The sequence below is a fragment of the Lonchura striata genome, chromosome 5 (genome assembly GCF_046129695.1).
Source record: "Lonchura striata isolate bLonStr1 chromosome 5, bLonStr1.mat, whole genome shotgun sequence".
In the NCBI taxonomy this organism is placed as follows: Eukaryota; Metazoa; Chordata; class Aves; order Passeriformes; family Estrildidae; genus Lonchura; species Lonchura striata.
Window position 1 is genome coordinate 17,359,315 of NC_134607.1, and position 20,598 is coordinate 17,379,912.

Below are 20,598 nucleotides of genomic sequence, written 5' to 3' on the forward strand. Positions count from 1 at the left end.
AGGCAGAATCTTATCTCAAATCTTTCTTAGGGAAGTTCCCTTCTCAAAAATTATTTACTCTTTCAAGGCTTCCTACAATGTTCCTCTCCTTACATTGCTATTTATTTCCTAAACCACAAACTTGCATGCACTTGAAAGACATATTTGCTAACAGACTTCACAGTGTATTGTGTGATTGAAAGTAAGATTTCCCATAAAATACTCAGAGTAAAACTGCTTCCATGTCAGGAAAAGGCAGTAGCAGGCTGCTGGCACTTTCATGTGAAGTAACAAAATGCACAATCATAATTTCTCTATGTTCAAATAAACACTGTGGTGAATATAGTGACATGAGACATCTGCCAAGTCCACAATCCATTTCTTGTGCTAGAAGCTTTTTTATATATCTGAATGAGAAAACAGAGAACTCCACCTTCTGAAAAGCTCTAGCACTGACTGGTACTGAAAGAGCTAATGTCAAAATAGAAAATGTCTTAAAATACTTTCTCCATTACAGTGGGTGGAAAACTAGTCCTTGAAAGTACAGAGATATTATTTCTCCTAATGCCTGAAAATGACAAGAAAGGATGAAAATGACTGGAAAATAACTATTTCCACCTGACACCAGTGTTGAATGCTCTTATCAGCCAGAAAAACAAGCATCAGCCATGCTCAGAAGTGGATCAAAAAGCCTGGATGAAAAAGGCAGATGTTAATGTTGTGAAGCAATCACATCTGGGAATTCTACACATGTGAAGTATTCAGGTTTCCTTGGCCTTCAGGAAGGTCAGAAGTTAAAGCCAGGAGAAAACTCTCAGTGGAACAGCTGTACATTACCAGTGCATCCCCTTTCTTAAGATATTTTGCTTTTAACGACAGCTGAGTTCCTTGCATAACATCTCTCATCCACTACCAAGCCATTTAAATAAAGATAGCAATTATTAGCCACATAAAAGGCTTCAATCATTAATCCAGAAAATCAGCTTAGTCTCCCTTGGCTTTTGCATGAGCTCAATTATGCAGATGTAGGGCACATGTTACACACTGGCAGAGAAAGCCAAACTCTGCAGAAACACTGTAAATATATTTACTTAGCTAATATCCCAAAGCTTGCCCGTGAATGTTACAACCACCAAAATTCAGCATATCAAGCTCTTGTATCGCCACCCCGTGGCTGATGCACGTCAACTTGGCTTTACCGGGAGGACAGCGGATCAGGAATTCCTTCTGCATAAGAAGGGAATAAATGCTGGCACGAACTGAAGCAGAGTTTTAAACAGAGTTACATGTAATAATGATACTTTGCAATGGAATGAGGCTCTTCTCTGAAGGAAGACTATGAATCAAATACTGGGTGAAAACTCAGGCATCAAGTGGAAACTCAAGCAAGCAGCTCACCCATGATGTGTCAGCTCTGAAATGTTCCTCAGCCTGGCAGTCTTCCTGGTGGGACACAAAAGACAATGGTGTCACTAATAAGTGACTTCTCAATTGTTCCAGTTAAGTAACCCAACTGGGAAATTCTTGTCATAGTTTCCAAGGTCCTGGGTGATTTGATATTCAGTGAAATAGAAAGAGTTGTGGTTTATAGAAAATGTTACCTTTCTTTGGGAATGACATCCCACAGTACTATAAGGCTTGACTTTGATTATATCTGCATCTACTTGAGAATAGTGAAGGGCAAAGGAGCCATGAGTCCAGTGAAGAACAAGGAGGAAAATACAAGTGGAGGGGTGCCTACCATTGGAAGTGACATCACCTATTGCCCAGAGAACTGTGTGGGTGCTCCCCAGGCTCCACCCAGGCCTTTAATACCAGTATTTTATATTTACTTTAATTTTGCATAGCAGTTCCCTGAACTGTCCAAGTAATTTCCTTCAAACCAAAAGGAAGTTTATACACCTGCACTGGCAAGCAGAGGGAGTTTCACCTTTCATATTTACTTTTTTATTTTCTGAAAGCAGAAGGAATTTCTCCTTTCCATCAGCATCATCCAGAATACTAGGTCAGCCAGGATAAAGGATTCATTCTGAACAACTGAATTAGAAAAAGAAACATTATTATTATTATGTCTTGTTAGTTCTTATTTTAATCTGTGTTATTTTTCCAAGTACAATGCCATGAAAATAATGATCCTTTCATGACTATTCTATTTATCATAATGGAAGCTAAGCCTTTACTATCAGTTCTGGATTTCTTGTGTGAAAATGCTTTCAAAATGCCTGAAAAAAATAATTTGCTTACAAGGCTAAAATAAATTGCTTTATGATTTATAGGAAGACAATCATACATAAAGATTGATGATTTATAATGGAAATACTACACATTAATCATACCTAATTAATCATAATACCACATGAATCATCTCTAACTGCATCCACATTTCTTCTACTTAGGCTAATGGGATTTAGTATTTACTGGTATTATACAGCCAAGAGAGATCACCCTTGGCTTTGCCTTAATCTTTTAAGTGAATTGTTCTCAGAATGAGCAATTTGACCATTACAGTATGGTAGGGTGGCAAAATAGTCACAAAAGTTTTCTCAGTAATGCCACAAGCAAATACTTTGTTAGTGATACCAACACATAAGCGTTGGGGAAAAGATTCCATGTGCCTATACACATTGTATTATTACTTACATTTCATGGGATATGCAGGACTTTCTTCCCAAGGCTTTTATTTTATTTGAAAATTAAGTCCCTGCATGACTGTTTGTGGAGAATGGAGAGATTTTGGACTTAGGATACTGTCATGTCTAAAAAAGCTGCATAAAAAAAGAATAATTGCTGAAAGCTAACAATAACATTCTCACAACAGTATTTTAAAACAAAGAGGATTTTCATAGTTGATTCCAAGTTGGGGTTGTCTTAGAAAAACCCAGTACTGAAACTGAATTTGATAGAGTCTAAAATCAAGGACAAAAGCAGCTGTCAGCACCAGAGTCTGCAAACTCCTGGGTTGTTGCAAAGTCAAAAAAAATTTTACATTATTTATCATGGAAAAGTATGAAAGCATATTCCGTATAAATTGGTCTGGTGTTTGAAGGATGGACCTTAAATGTAAAACAAGCTCAATATTGCACAAAGACTAACTAAAAACAGCTGTGAAATCTAGGGTAAATCTTAGATTTAAGGTAAGAGTTAGGTTCAGGTTTTGGCTCAGGTTTAGAGTTACGGTTCGTTTTAGGTATTAGATTTAGGGTTAGGTGTATGCATCGGGTAAGGGTTAGGCTTAACATAAGTGTTGGGATTAGGGTTAGGGTTAGATTTAGGATTAGGCTTAGGTTTAGTTTTATGGTTAGTTTTAGGCTTTGGTTACGGTTAGCGTAAGGGTTTGGGTTAGGGTTACGTTTAGGGTTAAGATTAGAGTTAGGGTTCAATTTAGGTTTAGGGTTATGTTTAGGGTTAGGGTTAATGTTAGTGTTAGGGTTAATGTTAGGTTTAGGGTTAGGTTTATGGCCAGGGTTAGGTTTAGATATTAGTTTTGTGATAGGACTATTGTTGTGCTTAGGTTTAGAGTCGGAGTTTGGTTTATGTTTAGTTTTAGGTTTAGGGTTAGGTTTAGGCTTAGCCTTAAATTTAGGTTTAGGCCTAGGCTCCGCATTCAGTTTAGGGTTAGGATTAAGGTTTGGGTTAGGGTTATGTTTGGGTTTAATTTAGTGTTATGTTTAGGTTAGGTTATGTTTAGGGTTAGGGTTAGTGTTTGGGTTAGAGGTAAGTTTAGGTTTAGGGTTAGGTTTTTGATTAAGAAGCGGTTAGGGGTAGGGTTAGGGTTAGGGTTAGGGTTCGGGTTAGGGTTAGGGTTAGGGTTAGTTTTAGCGTTCGGGTTAGGGTTAGGATTAATGTTAAGCTTAGTTTTCACTTTAGGGTTAGGTAAGTTTTAGGTATAGATTTAGGGGTATGGTTAGGTTTAGGGTAAGGTTTAGGGTTGGGATTAGGGTTTGGGTTTGGGTTAGAGTTAATGTCAGGGTTAGACTTAGGTTTAGTCTTAGACTTAGGTTTAGTCTTAGATTTAGGTTTAGTCTTAGGCACAGATTTAGGTTTCGGTTTAGGCTGAAGGTTATGCTTAGGGTTTGGTTTTAGTTTTCAATTAGGAATAGTTTTGGGTCAGGTTTAGGGTTAGTGTTTAGTTTGGGTTTAGATTCAGATTTGTTGTTAGGGTTAGGATTAGGTTTAGGTTTGGGCTTTGGTCTAGCCTTAGGGTTCAGTTTAGGGTTAGGATTCAGGTTAGTGATAGTTGTAGGTTTATAGTTAGGTTTAGTTTTAGGGTTAGGACAAGGATTAGGGTTAGGGACAGGTTTTGGATAAGGAACGGGGTTAGGGTTAGCATTAGGCTGAGGGTTAGTTTTAGGGTTAAGGTTGGGATTAGGGTTAGGTTTAGGTTTTGTTTTTGGCATAGGTTTTGGATTAAGAATAGGTTTAGGTTTAGTGTTAGGATGAGGGTTAGTCTTAGGTTTAGGGCTGAGTTTAGGATTAGGTTTTTGTTTGCATTTGGAATAGGGTTGGTCTTAGGTTTAGGGTTCGTGTTTGGTTGAGATTTAGGTTCCGGTTTAGGGTTACGTTTAAGTCTAGGCTTAGTCTCCTCCCTAGCCTTAGGGTTCACCTTAGGTTTAAGTTTAGGTTTAGTGATAAATTTAGGGACCTGTGCCCGGATTGTTCTGGGACTTCTGACTTCACTCCAGGGATCTTTGGTCACACCCTAGAGCAGAACTGGGAATGGGAGGGACTGGGGTTGACTGGGAAGGCCCTGGGCAGAGTGGGATTGCCTCAGTTCACATTGTTCCAGTGCAGCCATCCCGGTCCACATGATGCCAGTCTGTAGTGTCCTAATCCATATGGTGCCAGTCTGTAGGATCCCAGACTGTACGATGCCACTCTGCATGATCCCAGACTGTGTGATCCTGCATGGCACACACTCCAAGGGTCTGGAATTCCAGTATACTGGAGTGCAGTATACCTGAAACCGGCTTCCCCAGCGGTGGAAGCATCTGCCATGGACTGATCCAGACTGCACTAGAAAGGGTGGGGCTCCAGAACATCTACAGTATATTGATGATATCATTGTGTGGGGGAAGACAGCAGCAGAAGTGTTCGAGAAAGGCGAGAAAATCATCGGAATCCTCCTGGAAGCTGGTTTCGCCATCAAGAAGAGCAAAGTGAAGGGACCTGCTCGAGATATCCAGCTCCTGGAAGTGAAGTGGCAAGATGGACAACATCAGATGCCTACAGATGTCACCAACAAGATCACAGTTATGTCCCCACCAACCAACAAGAAGGAGACGCAAGCTTTCGTAGGCGCCATAGGCTTTTGGAGAATGCATATTCCTGAGAACAGTCAGATCACGAGCCCTCTTTACCTGGTTACCTGCAAGAAGAATGCTTTCGCCCAGATGAAGCAGGAAATGGCTCATGCAGTAGCCCTTGGCCCAGTCAGGACGGAAACAGATGTGTAGAACGTGCTCGTCTGCAGCTGGGAACCATGGTCTGTCCTGGAGCCTTTGGCAGAAGGTGCCTGATGAGACTCGAGGCCGACCACTGGGATTTTGGAGTTGGAGCTACAGAGGGTCTAACTACACCCCAACAGAGAAGGAAATCTTGGCCACCTACGAGGGAATCCAAGCCGCCTCAGAGGTAATTGGCACAGAAGCACAACTCCTCCTGGCACCCTGACTACTGGTGCTAGGGTGGATGTTCATAGGAAAGGTTCCTTCCACCCATCATGCCACCAGTGTTACATGGAGCAAGTGGATTGCTCCCATCACGCACCGCACCTCTATTGGTAAACTGAATCGCCCTGGGATTTTGGAAGTAATTACAAATTGGCCTGAAGGTGGAAGTTTTGGTGTCACAGATGAAGAAAAAGAACCAGTGACACATGCTGAAGAAACTGCACCATACAACCAACTGCCAGCAGAGGAAACATGTTAGGCTCTATTCACTGACAGTTCCTGTTGCATCGTAGCGATTAATTGGAGCACCACAGGACAGGTTGCACAAGCTAGCGAAGGTGAAGTTGGATCAAGTTTACTTGCTGAAGTCCAAGCCGTTCAAGTGGCCCTAGACATTGCAGAAAGGGAGAATTGGCCAAAGCTCTACCTCTACACTGATGCCTGGATGGTAGGCAATGCTCTGTGGGGATGGCTGGAGAGATGGAAAGAGGCTAACTGGCAGCGTAGGGGAAAACCAATTTGGGCTGCTGCAGCATGGCAAGACATTGCTAGCCAGGGAGAGAAACTACCTGTGAAGGTTCGCCATGGAGATGCCCATTGAGGCGTGCCCTGGACCTTCATCCCATGGGGAACATCTCAGCAGGGTCGGTCAACAGGAGCCTGGATAGCTGTAGTATGTTCTTCCACCGAGGCGGGATGACTCACAGGCTGCTGTATTTCTCAGAGGGCTTTATTGTAGGAAAGGCAAATTGGGGTGAAGGGAATCAGCCACTCGAGAAGGGAGCAAACTCTGAGAGCCCCGTCCCAAGGGCAGGCTGAGGTATATAACTGGGTAAGGAAAGGAGGGTCAAAGTACATAAGGACCAATAGGGGAAAGGCTTAGGGGAGGAGCAGGGGATAAGTGACAGGGGATAAACCAATGGGGACAAGGGGTAGGAGGGGTTATTAGGAGGGAACCAATGGGGGTACAGAGAACAGGGAAAATTCTGGAACTGAAGGATAGTGCAAACAATGACTGACATGAACAGGGGAAGGCATAACAAATGATTGACATCAGGGGAGGCAGGAAATTACACAGTGGTGGTCTCCCAGGGCATCCCAGGGCAACTATCCCTGGGACCCCCTCCCACAGCCCATGTCCCCAGAAGTAGAGCTAATGAAGAGGAGCAAAACAATCAGCAGGTAGATCAGGCTGCAAAGATAGGGGTGTCAAAGATAGACTTTTAGTTTGGGAGCACAACAGAGGGTTATTCCTAGCTCGATGGGCCCATGATGCCTCAGGCCATCAGGGTAGAGACACCACCTCTATGGGGGCACGAGACTGAGGGGTGGATTTAACCATGGACAGTATTTCTCAGGTTATCCATGACTGTGAGACAAGTGCTGCCATCAAACAGGCCAAGTGGGTGAAGCCCCTGTGGTATGGTGAGTGGTGGTCCAAGTACAGCTATGGGGAGGCCTGGCAGATTGACTATATCATGCTGCCTCAAACACGCTACATGCTCACAATGGTAGAAACCACCACGGGATGGCTGGAAAGCTACACTGTGTCTCATGCTACAGCCCGTAACACCATCCTGGACCTTGAAAAGCAGGTCCTTTGGAGGCATGGTACCCCTGAGAGGATTGAGTCAGACAATGGGACTCATTTCAAGAATAGTCTTATCAACACCTGGGCTAGGGATCACGGTATTTGAGTGGGTGTACTGTATCCCCTACCATGTACCAGCTGCAGCCAAAGTGGAGAGCTACAATGGATTGTTAAAAACCACCTTGAAAGCATTGACTGGGGGATCTTTCAAAACTTGGGTGCAGCATCTGGCAAAAGCCACCTGCTTAGTTAACAGCTGAGGTTCCACCAATCGAGCAGGTCCTGCCCAGTCTGAGCCCCTGAATATAGTAGACAAAGTCCCAGTGGCACGTGTCAGAGGTTTGTTAGGAAAACCAGTGTGGATCAATTCTGCCTCAAGTACAGACAAACCCATTCATGGGATTGTCTTTGCTCAGGGACCAGGTTGTACATGGTGGATAATGCAGAGAGATGGAACCACATGATGTGTACCTCAGGGAGATCTAATTGTGGGGTGAGACTCATGTGCAAATATCATTGTTTGCTGGATGTTGCTGCCATTGTCTGTACATGAAAACACACTGACATGAGACAGAAGGAAATGTGTAAGTGTCAAAGGTTTGAGCAAGTGAGATGGAAGTGTGAAAAATGCATATTTCATTATTGGCTTTTCGCAAATTTTACAATGAATATTATATGTGTAATAGAAAGTTATGCTGTGTTAATTCCCTTAAGTAGTGTGTTAAATATAGTTTTAGGTTACAACATAATATTGAAATAGAAATCTGTGATGTAGTATTTTTTTATCAGAGGGTTTTGGGCACATTGCAAAAGGCAGGCCTCAGAGACAGCAGGATGGTGATTAGAACTAAGCAGTAGCTGTAAGATTCATCAGCAGAAAAATTACACAAGAAGTAGAAAGAAAGGACAAATAGAACAATGGTCTGTGCATTAACGCTTGGGTAGAATAACTCCCTAAGTTGCAGAAAAGTATCTCTGGTGAGATAGTAGGAAGTTCTAAGCTTAATAATGGAGCTCTGTGCATTGTATCTTAAGGCTTACAAGCAAGTATTGTATTTGAAATAAGCAAGCACTGTTTTAACCAAAGGCACGTGTATTTATAGTGATTGGATAGAACTACTGTCAATATGCTTTTGCTTTGTATGATTGGTCAAAAAGCTTATAAAGTAAGTTGTAACATTAAGTTCTTGGTCTGTTGCCTGGGATGTGAGCTTCTGGCATCTTCCCATTGTCATAACCGTGTAATGAGACTGATGCTAAGAAATAAACAGCTCGAGACGCGTTCCACAGCAGTCCTGTCCCGTTCGTGACTTGTACATAGCCCCCAGCCGGCGATACATTTGCTGGTGTCTTTTTGTTAGGGCATTGCTTCCCTAAAAAGGACTGAACCAGCACATCTATTGTCCTACAGCTCTAGGTCTGCTCCTCGCACTGTATAGTCAGGCCACACATCCTCACAGTTTAGTGAATACTTTATCGCAACAGAACATAGCAGTTTTATCCAAGTCCTTTAATAATTCTGAATTCAGAATAGTATCAACTCCAGAAGATTTGTAGGCATGACAGGGTAGTCTTCAAGTATTTGATTTTTATGTAAGAAGATGATTTTCTCTGGAAGGGCATTTTAACTTTCTGTGTCTAGCATAAGGTTCAGGAGCCCAGTAAATACAAAATTTCACATCTGATGAAATAGCTCTTTCTACCTGTCATGTCCACACACTTTTCCAGTGTATTTAAATCTTTAGATATTTAATTTTTTTCCCCCTTATTTACTATGTTCCTATTCCCAGTTTAAGGTCTTAAGGTGACCTTTTTCCAATAAATGGCTGATTCTTTAAGCCTTTGAATGTAAACACAAAAAAAGACCAAGTATCCTCCCTTGCTTCCTGAATGGACACTTTCATTTGAAATGGATGTTTATATAGAGGAGTGATACTGAACTATAATTTCAGGTTAAGTGACCATTTATTTTGTTTTTCTGTCTACTTCTATTCCTCCATCCATTAAATATAATGCAGCTGCATTTGTTACATATAATTTATAAATGCAATTTTATTTGTTTTGTAGTGGCCTTGCTATGATATGCTCTCTTAGGAGTTTTCACTGCATTTTCAAACTGATTAAAAATTATAAGGAATATGAAGGTGTATGGATTTATTTTCTACTTAAAATTTCAGTTTGGAAATAGAGATGTTTTTCATACTTTGCTAAGAAAATAGTCTAAAAGCTACTTAAATTCTTGTCCATATTTGTTGTCAACCAAAATGTACCAATCAAAATTGTATTTTTTACCCTAAATACATATAACAAGTTTAAGCTAAGAAAATACTAATACAAGCATAGAAACAACCTATTTAAGGAAGAAATAGGATACAAATATTTTTTTTCTTCTAGTTGATTTACTAAATTTAAAAAAAAATGAACAATATTTTATACAAAGTGTATTCAAGTACCAATTAGTTCACTCCTAGACTGAAATGTTTATCAAAAAACTGTTTCATTCAAGAAATTGCAATTGGCTTTTTTTTTTTTTTTTTTAAATCAATAGTGATGCCTTAATGCATCAGCAGCTCATTGACTGCACTGTCATTTTTTGTGGAAGACATTCTAAGACAAAGCTTCAGGCTGAGCCAAAATTTCTCACAATAAAAAAAGCTTTTTTAGTCATTACAGAGTGTTAAGAAATTCAGTCAATGACTAAGTGATAGACCATCAAGGAGTAATAACATTAGATTGGAGGGCTTATCAAGTACCTATTTTTAACTTCATTTTTTATTACAATAAAAACTATGGCTTTGCTCTGGTTCTCTCATGGTGTCACATGCTATCTCTGATTCTGTTGCATTTCAAGCAAGGAGATCAGAAAGGACTTTTTGGACAGATGGTTGATGTTATCTCTGAGCTGTGATTCATATGCAGTCTCTGTCCAGAATTACAATTGTGCTGTATGTACTGACTTTTGGAAATGGTTTTAAGAACAGGAACACCAAGATCTCAAAACATGTAATTTCTCTTCCCCTATGCTTATCCTAAATGCCCTTCTGCAAGGTGCTAATGGACAAGGTGTCCCAAGCTCACATCATATCTCCATAAGGGTGAGACCAGCCTCAGCTGCTGAGGACAGGTTTCCTAGAATAACTAGTTTTGCAAAAGATGGAAATTAATTTATTGTGAAACACTAAATTGAAATTAATTATTTAAATTTCAGCAATAGTTTGGAGTCAGAAACACTGTATCAATTGTCTTCCAAAAACTCTGTCCGTCTCAAAAATAGAATTGAGCAGAAGGAGGAATGTTTTCCTATTTACAAGCTGTAATATAAGACTGATTTCTGTGCCTTTAAGTAACATGGAATGTGGTAGTCATGCTTATAGTAACTCATTATAAACAAAAATACGGAAGGGAAATAGGCTAAATACTATATTTAAATAGTGCATGTGTAGTGCAGTTTACATTGAAAGGGTAAAGGTAGGGTTCTAGTATAACAGCAAAACCAACCAAAGGTAGGGCAGAAAACTTAAATTCGTTATTGTAAAGATAAAAACAGGCTACAGAATACAGAATGGGTTCTCTGCAGAATGGAGAGCTCTCTTCAACCGATATTCTCTACTAAAAAGAACCCCACAAAGAGCTGAGCTGTTCCATTAAAGCTGTCACAAAAATCGAAAAAAAATGAAACAAAAAAAACCCCAACAACAACAAAAAACCAAAACCAAAACCACCACCAACTCCTCAAAAAAATGAAACAAAAACCTGAAAAAAAACCAAACAAAAACCAAAAAGAAACCCTCAAAAAAGCAAGAAATAATAGTTTATTTGAAAGAAAATAAGAACACCAAAACCCACTAAAACATATGTTTCCAGATAAAAATTAATTTAATTAATTTCCTTGTTAACATGCTAACAGTTTTTTCTGCAGCACTGTTCAATATGACTGAACACCTCCTATAGATAAACACATACAGTATTGAAAAACAGAAAATTTCCAGCATGTTGCACAGCTCTGGAGACTTACCTCTAACCATCTAACAATTTGTACATTTTGAGGACATACAGTACATTTATTAGAATAAAATGAAACTAAAACCAGTGAACATTACAAAACCAAACAACAAACATAACAAAACTAAACATGAACACTGAATTAATTCAGTAGTGACACATACTAAGAATCTATTTGGGCCATGTAACTGAGAACCACTTTTAAGGGTTTCTTCTTTTTTGGTCTAAACTGACAAAGAATTTTTTTTTTCCTGTAGGTCATGCCATAAATGATCTGCAAGGTACATAGTGTCTGATGATGTGAATCTCCAGCTATCAGAGAAGTTCCATGTCATATAGTGGTTTGCCCAGGTGGATGGAAGTGATTCAGGCATAAAGAGTGGCCACCATTTGGGAAAAATTATGATTGTTTATATGGTTGTACGATGTGTGAACAAATGGTAATTCTCAACTGAAAACCCAAGACTTTGTGGATTGTGTATTTACTAAAGGTATCTAAAGTCATATTCCTTCCTGCTATATTTATTTCAATTACTTCTTTATTCATGTATTAAAAGAGGACAAGAGTTCACTTAGTAGCTTGCTTGCCTTGATAGCTCATCATGATACACCCATTCTGATGATAATTGTACAGACAAGAGCTGTCCAATATAAGACATAAGCATCAGGTAGCTGAATTCTGTGGGACACTGGCTTATCTTCTACAGCACCAAGTAGGATGTGACAAAATCATAAAAAATAGCAATAATTCCAAATAATGCAAAACTACTAGAAACTAAATAATGTATGATTGTTTTAGAAGGAATATCCAGCTCAACATGAGTCAATCTCCTCAGATCAAGGGCAGACTTTTCACTGATTTTGGCAGACGTTGAGTAAAGTCTATATAGGATGGTTTTCTTGCTGGTAGAAGTATGAAACATACAAACATGAATGGTAAAAGTAAGGAAAAAAGAAGATGAGACTGTTGTGCCCACATCACAAACACAAAAACCAAAATACTGTATTGTATGATGTTAAAATTTGCTCACATAGTTTAAAGCCACAGTAGTTAGGAAATTAAGCCTTTGCTGCCCTTTCAATTGAATAGGAAATGCTGGATGCAGTACTTTAGAGAAAATTCTTAACATAAATGACTGGAAGCCAACATCTTTTACATTAATGAATGGAATTTGTCAGCTCTTACTATCTGTGCCTTGTATTTGTGTGTGTATTGCATTACAGAGAAGTTTGGTGAGTTCAGAATCTTCTGGGAGAGCTCACTCTTACATGTATGTGAGGACATTAGCACTCTTCAGAAAATTACCATTAAATTTTAGATAAGCCATTTTTATGTTTATGTTTTAATAGGGTCATCATAGTTTTATGGGCAAGTAAGACTGGATAGTGCTAACAATATTTAACTAAAAAAATCATATTCAATGTAGAAGAAGGCATGCAGATAATTTTAAAATATTCACTGTATGCAACAACAAAAACAAAAAACCAAACCAAAACAAAAAAAAAACCAAAAAAACCAAACAAACAAACCCCAAGACACATGGATTACAAATAGATGTGTTTAAAAACAGACAAATTCAGGTTTTGCAACTTGCAACCCTGAATTCTATTTATTATGTAAATACCTGTAATAATGTAGATTGACTAAAATCCTTGCAAAACACTTCTTATTTACTTCAATGGCATCAAGAACAATGAGCCTTTTTCTTCAAATGGCATGAGCATTTATCTATTTAATACCTATTATCAAATAACTGTAGAGACTGATAAATGAAATAATTATTTTGACATTTATGGAATTTTCTTTTAAGTTTATGAATAATTAATAGGAGCTTAAATAAGTACAACAATATCTAAATATAGGCTTCATTTTTGTATTGGTATACATACTTTTGCCCTAAGTCTTAAGAGATGCCTTTAAAATGCTGTTCACAATATATCACATTTGTATCCCCAAGCAGACACATTTCATTCATCTTGGAAACAGTAGAAACTGGGAATATTGCTTTTTTCCACAAAGCTGCTTTATTTTAATTCCTTTACTCATAATTAATTGTTTAGCAGATGTCCTACTTTTTTCTGGCTTTTGAGGAACAACCCTATAACATTTTTTTTAAGTGGAACTTTTTTTTTCCAGTTTTATTTTTTCTATAAGTTAATTTGTTTGAAATTTTTCTCTTTGCTATCCATGCTTGATTTATAAATGTATCCAACTTAATAACTGAGCTATTATAAGTATGTGTTTACTGTCCAGTTCTGATAAGAAACTCTGGCCTGGTAAACTATAGGACCTACTAAAGAAATACAAATATTAAATAAGAAATAGAGACACACAGTCTGTGCACTAATGATACATTAGGGAAAACTATTACAAAAGTCCATACAATACCAAAAAAAAAATGAAACACATGTCCTATCTAAATCAAACAACCTGAAAAATATACCTTGAAACTGATTTTGGAGCACTTCTTTATTCCCCATTAATTTGAAAAATTTCTTCATAGAGTAACATTAGAATAAAAAACATGGAAGATTTCTCTACAAATTTCCATTTACTCAAGAACATTCAAACTCAAGAGTATTCAAAGATACAGAGTTGAAGAGTTTAACCCTTTTTTCCCTGATTGCTGTGAGCCTTCTCTTGTAGTTGGCCAGATCCTGTTGAAGCAGAGAATGCTATGCCTGGAGAGTAGTATGTTTCCTCTTTGCTTAGGAGTCCAGTACAATACCTGAGGTTCTAAAACTGAGATCAAAACCAGGAATCACCTTCTCCTTCAGACTTATATTAGATTTGAAATGCTCAAATCTCAGCAGACATGTTTCAGACAGTGTGGCTGCATAATTCTCCAACAGCATCATCCCAATAGTTGTCTTCTAGTGAACTGATTAGCTATGGTCTTGTGGAAACCTGGGGTTTTGACTCGGCAGCCAATTCCTTTATTGCTGATTTCCCTAACTGGCATTGGAAGATCCGTGCAAGCCTTTTGGTTAGATGGATCTGTTTCTTCACACAGAAATGCTGTGGGATCATCATGAGCTTGCAGAAAGAGCACATCTTTCTATCTTATGCTAGCTTTTCTAGCTGAGAAATGTCACTTTGCAGCAGATGCTAGCAAAGGATTGTTATAGGAATCCAAAGCAGTGGAAACTTACTATACATGTTTTTGTTTCCATAGCAGAAAGCCTGACAGTTGTGACTGCAATGCTATTGCATATATTAACTTTCCTTTGACATCCATCCCAAAAGCTCTGAAGGTACCAAAACCTCTTCTGCTGTATTCCCAGTTCCCTGATGATGCCAAGACGATTCCACAAATTGGAAAGGACTCATGGCTTGTGACTGGAATTTTAGATGACAGAGAAGTGTCAAGTACAAACTCACTCATAGGAACCTTTCACCTTCATAATGTGTATAGCCACATTCGAGAAACAGGACTTCAACCTGGACACATTTGACAAGGGCTACATCATGGTCTAGAAATAGGGAAAGAGAAACATCTGAGTTTGGGAGTTTGAGTCCATATGAAATAATTTTTTTGTGTATTATAACAGCTAGGTATACTTCTATCCTTTTTGCAATGCCAGCATGAATTGGAGGAATGAAAGACTTGAGATGTGCAAAAATTTTCCTGAAGAAAAATATATTCACATATAACAAAGCATACCATCCAAAATTTTATAAAATTAATTAGTTTTAAAAAATCATTACTGAGCATAAGTAAGCTTCCTCCTCCATGCACACTGTCCTTTTAAATCTTAACCTTTTTACAAGTAATTTTGAAGTAGGTGTATGTAGGAAGAAGTAAAATACATTTGCATTTGACTGCATATGCCTAGCAGAAGCAGGAAATTATTTACTTTAACTGATCTACTAATTATCTCCAAGCTAATAAAACTCATGTTTTATACAAATAAAACATACTCATACAAATTCCCCAAAGTAATTTTCTAGGGCTTAAGCCAATTATAAGCTCATTAGCATTTGTCTTCAGTCTCATAAAGCTAAGGTGATAGGTAAGAAGAAGAAGAAGAAAAAAAAAGAGACAAAGAAATCAGTAAAAACGAAAATTTTCTTAGATGTGTGTTGGACTTGTTCTGTCAAATTATTAATAATGCTGTGCCTTCTTGCTCCCTTCCTCCCTGTCTCTCCAGTAATTGTGATAACTGGTGATCATTTCTGTGGGAAGTCTAATGATGACAGAAATTATCTACAAAATCCTTTAGACCTGACACACTAGAAGCAAAATGAATACTGTGTAATAAACCTTGTTTTTCAGAGAATTCATGAAAAAAAAATAAAGGTTTTAATATTTACTTTCCAGTATATATGCAACTAGGATGAGAAGGTTAGCATTTGGTAAAAACCACAGAGTATAAAAAGTTACCAAAAAAATCAAAAGTTTAACTTAATAATATATTTAGACTAGTTTTTATTTTACTTTAATAGATTTGTCAGTTTGCAGCAATCTTGTGCCAGTTTGGAAGTACCTGTTTTACTTGCATAGGCTAACTGACCAGCTGCCTCTAGATAGTGCCTGGCAGGAATGAATAATTTTCGCATTGTTTGATTTCAGTCTCTTAATACAACATAACATGCTATTTCCCTTTGCAAATGAAACACATTTAAAATTTAGGCCTGATCACAGAACATTCAACTCTGAGGAATTTTTGATGCCCCAAAATGTTTTTATCTGCATAGCAGTTCTCTCTATAATTCTGTGGTATAAAATACCATGATACTAAGGAGATAACCCCCAATAGATTTGCTAAACCAAACAGCAAAACCTTATCTTTGCCTGAGTACGGTATATGGGGGGAAAAAAAGGGGGGGAGGGGAACATAAACACAGTTTAAAAAATTGAAAATAAATTTCATCGTGTGTCACAGAATATTGCAGGTGGCATCTTAGTAGCTGACAACACAGCATGCAAAATGAGTGATTTGCTTTGCAAAGGTCTGCAAAAAAGAAATATACCTCAGCTGAAGTTAGGAAGCTTCCCACATTTTTATCTTTAGAAACCCAAAAAGATTCATATTTTGCTTATTAGGTGAAAGTAAATACCATTAAAAGCACAATTTCATAGCTTTCTCCATTTAGAATCAGAGGTAAAAGGTTTTGTAACGTAACACATTCCTTAACCTGTAAAAAAAAAGCAAAGTATAGCTGCCAGTGAGGTTCAAGACACCGAGTGACTTTAACACTTCCCGATCAGGATTTGTTGAGACCGAGGCCAGTATATGATTTTCTCTTCTCAGATATTTTGTTGACTGAATAATTTATTCTTAAATCTCTCTACATGATAAGTGAGAATTGTTTTTAAGATTTCTGAGAGAGTCAGGACATGATTTATATTTAGAGTGAAGGGTTGAGCTATCCTCATGACAAGGCCCCTGATAAGCAGCCTTGGTGGGGCCTGGGAGCAGCAAGAAAATAGTGTGGTGCAGTTAGAAATTATGTTAAGGTGACCACAAAGTAATCAGCTATCTGAGTATGAATTAGAGTAGAGCTGCAGTGTGAAAAGCCTGAGGCAAAAGTAAACAATGTTTGCTAACCAATGATACTGTACTCACAATGTGTAAACTATGTTGAAGTGTATATAAACTGACATCTTTTAGAGAATAAACAGAGAACGTAGCGTTAACCATATTAGCTTGATGTGTTTGTCCTGTCCAGCTCAACTCATATTATATAATTCCCCTAGCTTCTGAGAATTATTGTGCTTCTGTTGGTTTTCCTAAGTCTGTAGAATTCAAGTAATGACCAACAGAGTCCATAGGGATATCTATGCATTTATCAAGAGATAGACAAGAATAATGGGTAAATTACTATGGACAGAACAAGAGCTCCCTGATCTGTGGCCATTCTTAGTTGAACTAAAATTCAGTCATTTAAAGGAAACAAATGCTTGCATATATTTAATATCTTTTCCTTTCCAGACGTGGAAGAATTTAAATACTGTAAAGGAACCTCTTCTCCTCTCTAAGTGAGCACTTCTCTTTCCTGAACACTTGGGAAAGTCAATCAGAATGGCACACCTGGTTAGTTTAACAGTGTCAATCCCTTGTTTCGGAACTTACGGAGTTAATAAAGATAAATCATATCTACATCCACACAAAAATTTAGTGCAGGTAGCCAATGAGTTTTAAATTCACCCTCCAATTAATTCAGGTTGATTTTACCAAGTGTCCCTGAAGATAGCGGAGATGTTATAAATCCCATTTAAGAACCTGATCTTCTGATGTTTTCAGCTTATAGTGAAACAATATGTTTAGGCAAAAATCTCATTTCTTGTTATTTTGATTGAGGGCTGAGTGTTAAACTTTTGAGGGTCGGGAAAAAAAAACCCAAACAAAAACCACCAACAAAAAGAAAGGCAAATCAAATCTATCTAAGACTATGAGACAATTTGAGAACATCTGAACATTACCCTTACTTTATTTCTGTTTGCTTTTCCTTGTTTTTTAAATCAGAATTTTCTTTAATCTCATGGAAAATAAATACTGGTCTATTTAAGTGAGGTCTTGAGTGTTTGCCACTCACTTGAGCTCTATAGACTACACACTAGAAATGAAAGATAGGAGTGTTAGAAAAATTTAAATTCTAGAGTTCAATTGTTGTAGAAATATTCCTTTGCTTATGTCAATTATTTCAATTAGAAGTAACGATACTCATTTTGATTTCTTATGTGCCCTTTCCCTCCTGTTGAAAAATCAGTATTTCTGCCAGATACCATCATGTAAAAATAAATATTAAATACTGTTTTCATATAGGATTCAATATTTTACTTACTAACTTGGGAACATGAAGATATATAAGGGTAAACTCCCACTTTACTTGCAGATGAAACTGAAAAAGAGGTTTCTTTGCTAATTTTGTAGGTATGCTGTAATTATTTAAATATGTAGGGGAAGATGGAGTTGTAGATATATCTAGCTCACATTTAAATACAGAAGGTATAATTCTAAATTCATCCAGGATTAATAATCCAATTGTCACTTTGTGTCATCCGCAATATAGAAGTAGATTTCTGTTTGAGAGAGAAAAAGAGTAATTGCATCTGTATAGCACAGGTGATGCTAGAAGACAAGCAAGGGGTTGGATAAGCAAGAGGCTGGAAGAAAAGTAATGAGGCTGTGATATCACAAAAGAGTTTCCCATCCAAGGGATAGGGTTAGGGTTTCGGATTAGGGTTAGGGTTACCGTTAGGGTTAGGTTTAGGGTTAGGAAAAGGGTTAGGCTTAGGTTGAGGGTTAGGGTTAGGTATAGGGTTTCGGTTCTGGTTTAGGGTTAGGTTAGGTTTAGGGTAAGGGTTAATGTTTAGGGTTAAGTTTATGGTCACCCTACCACTAACCTGAAGTTTAACCTCAACGCTAATTCTAACCCTCACCCTAAACCTAAAGGACATATAAAGATGTCTATGAAAAAGAAACGAAATTAAACAATTACAGCAGAGAAAGACAGGAGAAGAAAGGAACACACAAGCACCAAATACCCCGGGGTACAGAGAGCTGAAGAAAGAGGGAACTAGTTACTTTTCAACTGGAAAAGAAAAGATAAGAAAAAAATAGGTATTCTAAAAAATAAGAAAATCAAACAAAATAAAATAAATGTGAGGGAGGGTGACAAACTACAACAAAGGGAAAGGAAAACTATTAGTTCAAATGCTCTGACTAATCTGAGAGGTAAAAGTTGCAGGGGGATTAAGGACTGCAGAAAATAACACCTGTCCTCTTGCCTACAGACACCACAGAGTCATCTACCCCTTAGATGTACATTGAAATCAAATGCTTTTCCTCGTAAAGAGTAAAGAGGAAAAACCCTCAGAGTACAGCATAAGCAATAATAAGAAAAGAGGTGCATTGGTATGAGTTGTGCTCTGGAAGGCAGAGGGCACATCCAGAGCATCTGCCATCACATGGTGACTATCCCAGCACCAGGGAATTTACTGGAGAAGGGTTGGGGGAGATGGATTCTAAAGCTTGTGATGATGCTGTGGAGCTTTATGCTGGTTCATCATCCCAGCAGCCACAGGCTGTCCCTGTGAAATGAAAGCAAAGTACAGGAGACATCAATAAAGAACAAAAGGGCAAAAAGCAGCTCTGTTAACTGGTTCATTGTTGCTAACACAACACAGCATCTCAGAGATTTCAAAGTTAATTTCTGGTCCTTCACCAGTTTTATCACCCTTCGCTGGACATGCTCCAGCACATCAGTGTCTTTTGTGTCATGAAGGGCTCAAAACTGGACACAGGATTTGGGGTGTTGCCTCACCAGTGCTGAGCAGAGAGACCATCACTGCCCTGGTCCTGCTAGCCCCACTACTGCTGACACAGGCCAGGATGGCATTGGGATTCTTGGCTACCTGGGCCCACTGCTGGCTCGTATTCAGCCACCCTCAAACAGCAGCCCCAGACTGATTTTCCCCAGGCAGCTTCCCAGTCACTCTTCTGGGAATGCCAGGAGCATTGCAGGGTTGTCGTGAGCCACCAAGAGAAGAAAAAGGGATTATGTGAAGTCAGTGGCCCCTTCCAGCACAAAGGAATCGAACCATCTGGCCCAGCTGGGCATTTACCTGAACCTACAGCAAGGAAGAACTTGCTACAGCCATTGTGATTGCTAGCACTCAAATAGGAATACAGAATGCTAGAGAAGAGGAATTTCAGCTGAGTGTGAAAGAGGTGCATGGAGAATATTACCAGCCCCATTATGAGACAATGGCTGGTTTTTGGGATCTAGTGTGTCAGAACTACTCTTCTTGTATCATTTGGTGAGTCAATAACCTAAACTTTGCTAAGTTTGCACAGGATTTCCATTTATTGATTTTCCCATTGTATATAATCTCTACGTATTGCTTCTAACACAAAATAGCAAAGATTTTGACAATGTCTACAAAGTGCTTGCCATTGTCTCAAAGGTAACCCTTACAGCTCCTCAAATATGGAGAGTGGTTTAGACATTTTGTCCACCAGCCCCCTCAGGTCCTGTGAAATCATCTCATCATGTCCTGTGCACCCACAGGTTCCTTAGACAGGCTCAAACCTCCTCTTCTCCTGCAGCAGGTGCTTCATTCTCCTCAGCTTTACCTTTCCTTCTGCAACTCTGCCGGGGTGCTTGGAACACCTGCCAGTGAAGACTGAGGCAAAAAAACCATGGCATACCTCAGCGTTCCCCATATCCCAGGTGCTCTGTTCCCCTGCAGAGAGCCCGCGTGTCCTCAGCCTTCCTTTTATCACCCACGTGCCTACAGCTGCAGTCTACAGTCTACCTCCATCTATAGTTCGAGCTCCCTCTTCCCAAGCATTCAAGACATGTAACACAGCTAAAAATACCTAGGAATATAGCTAACACATTCTAGG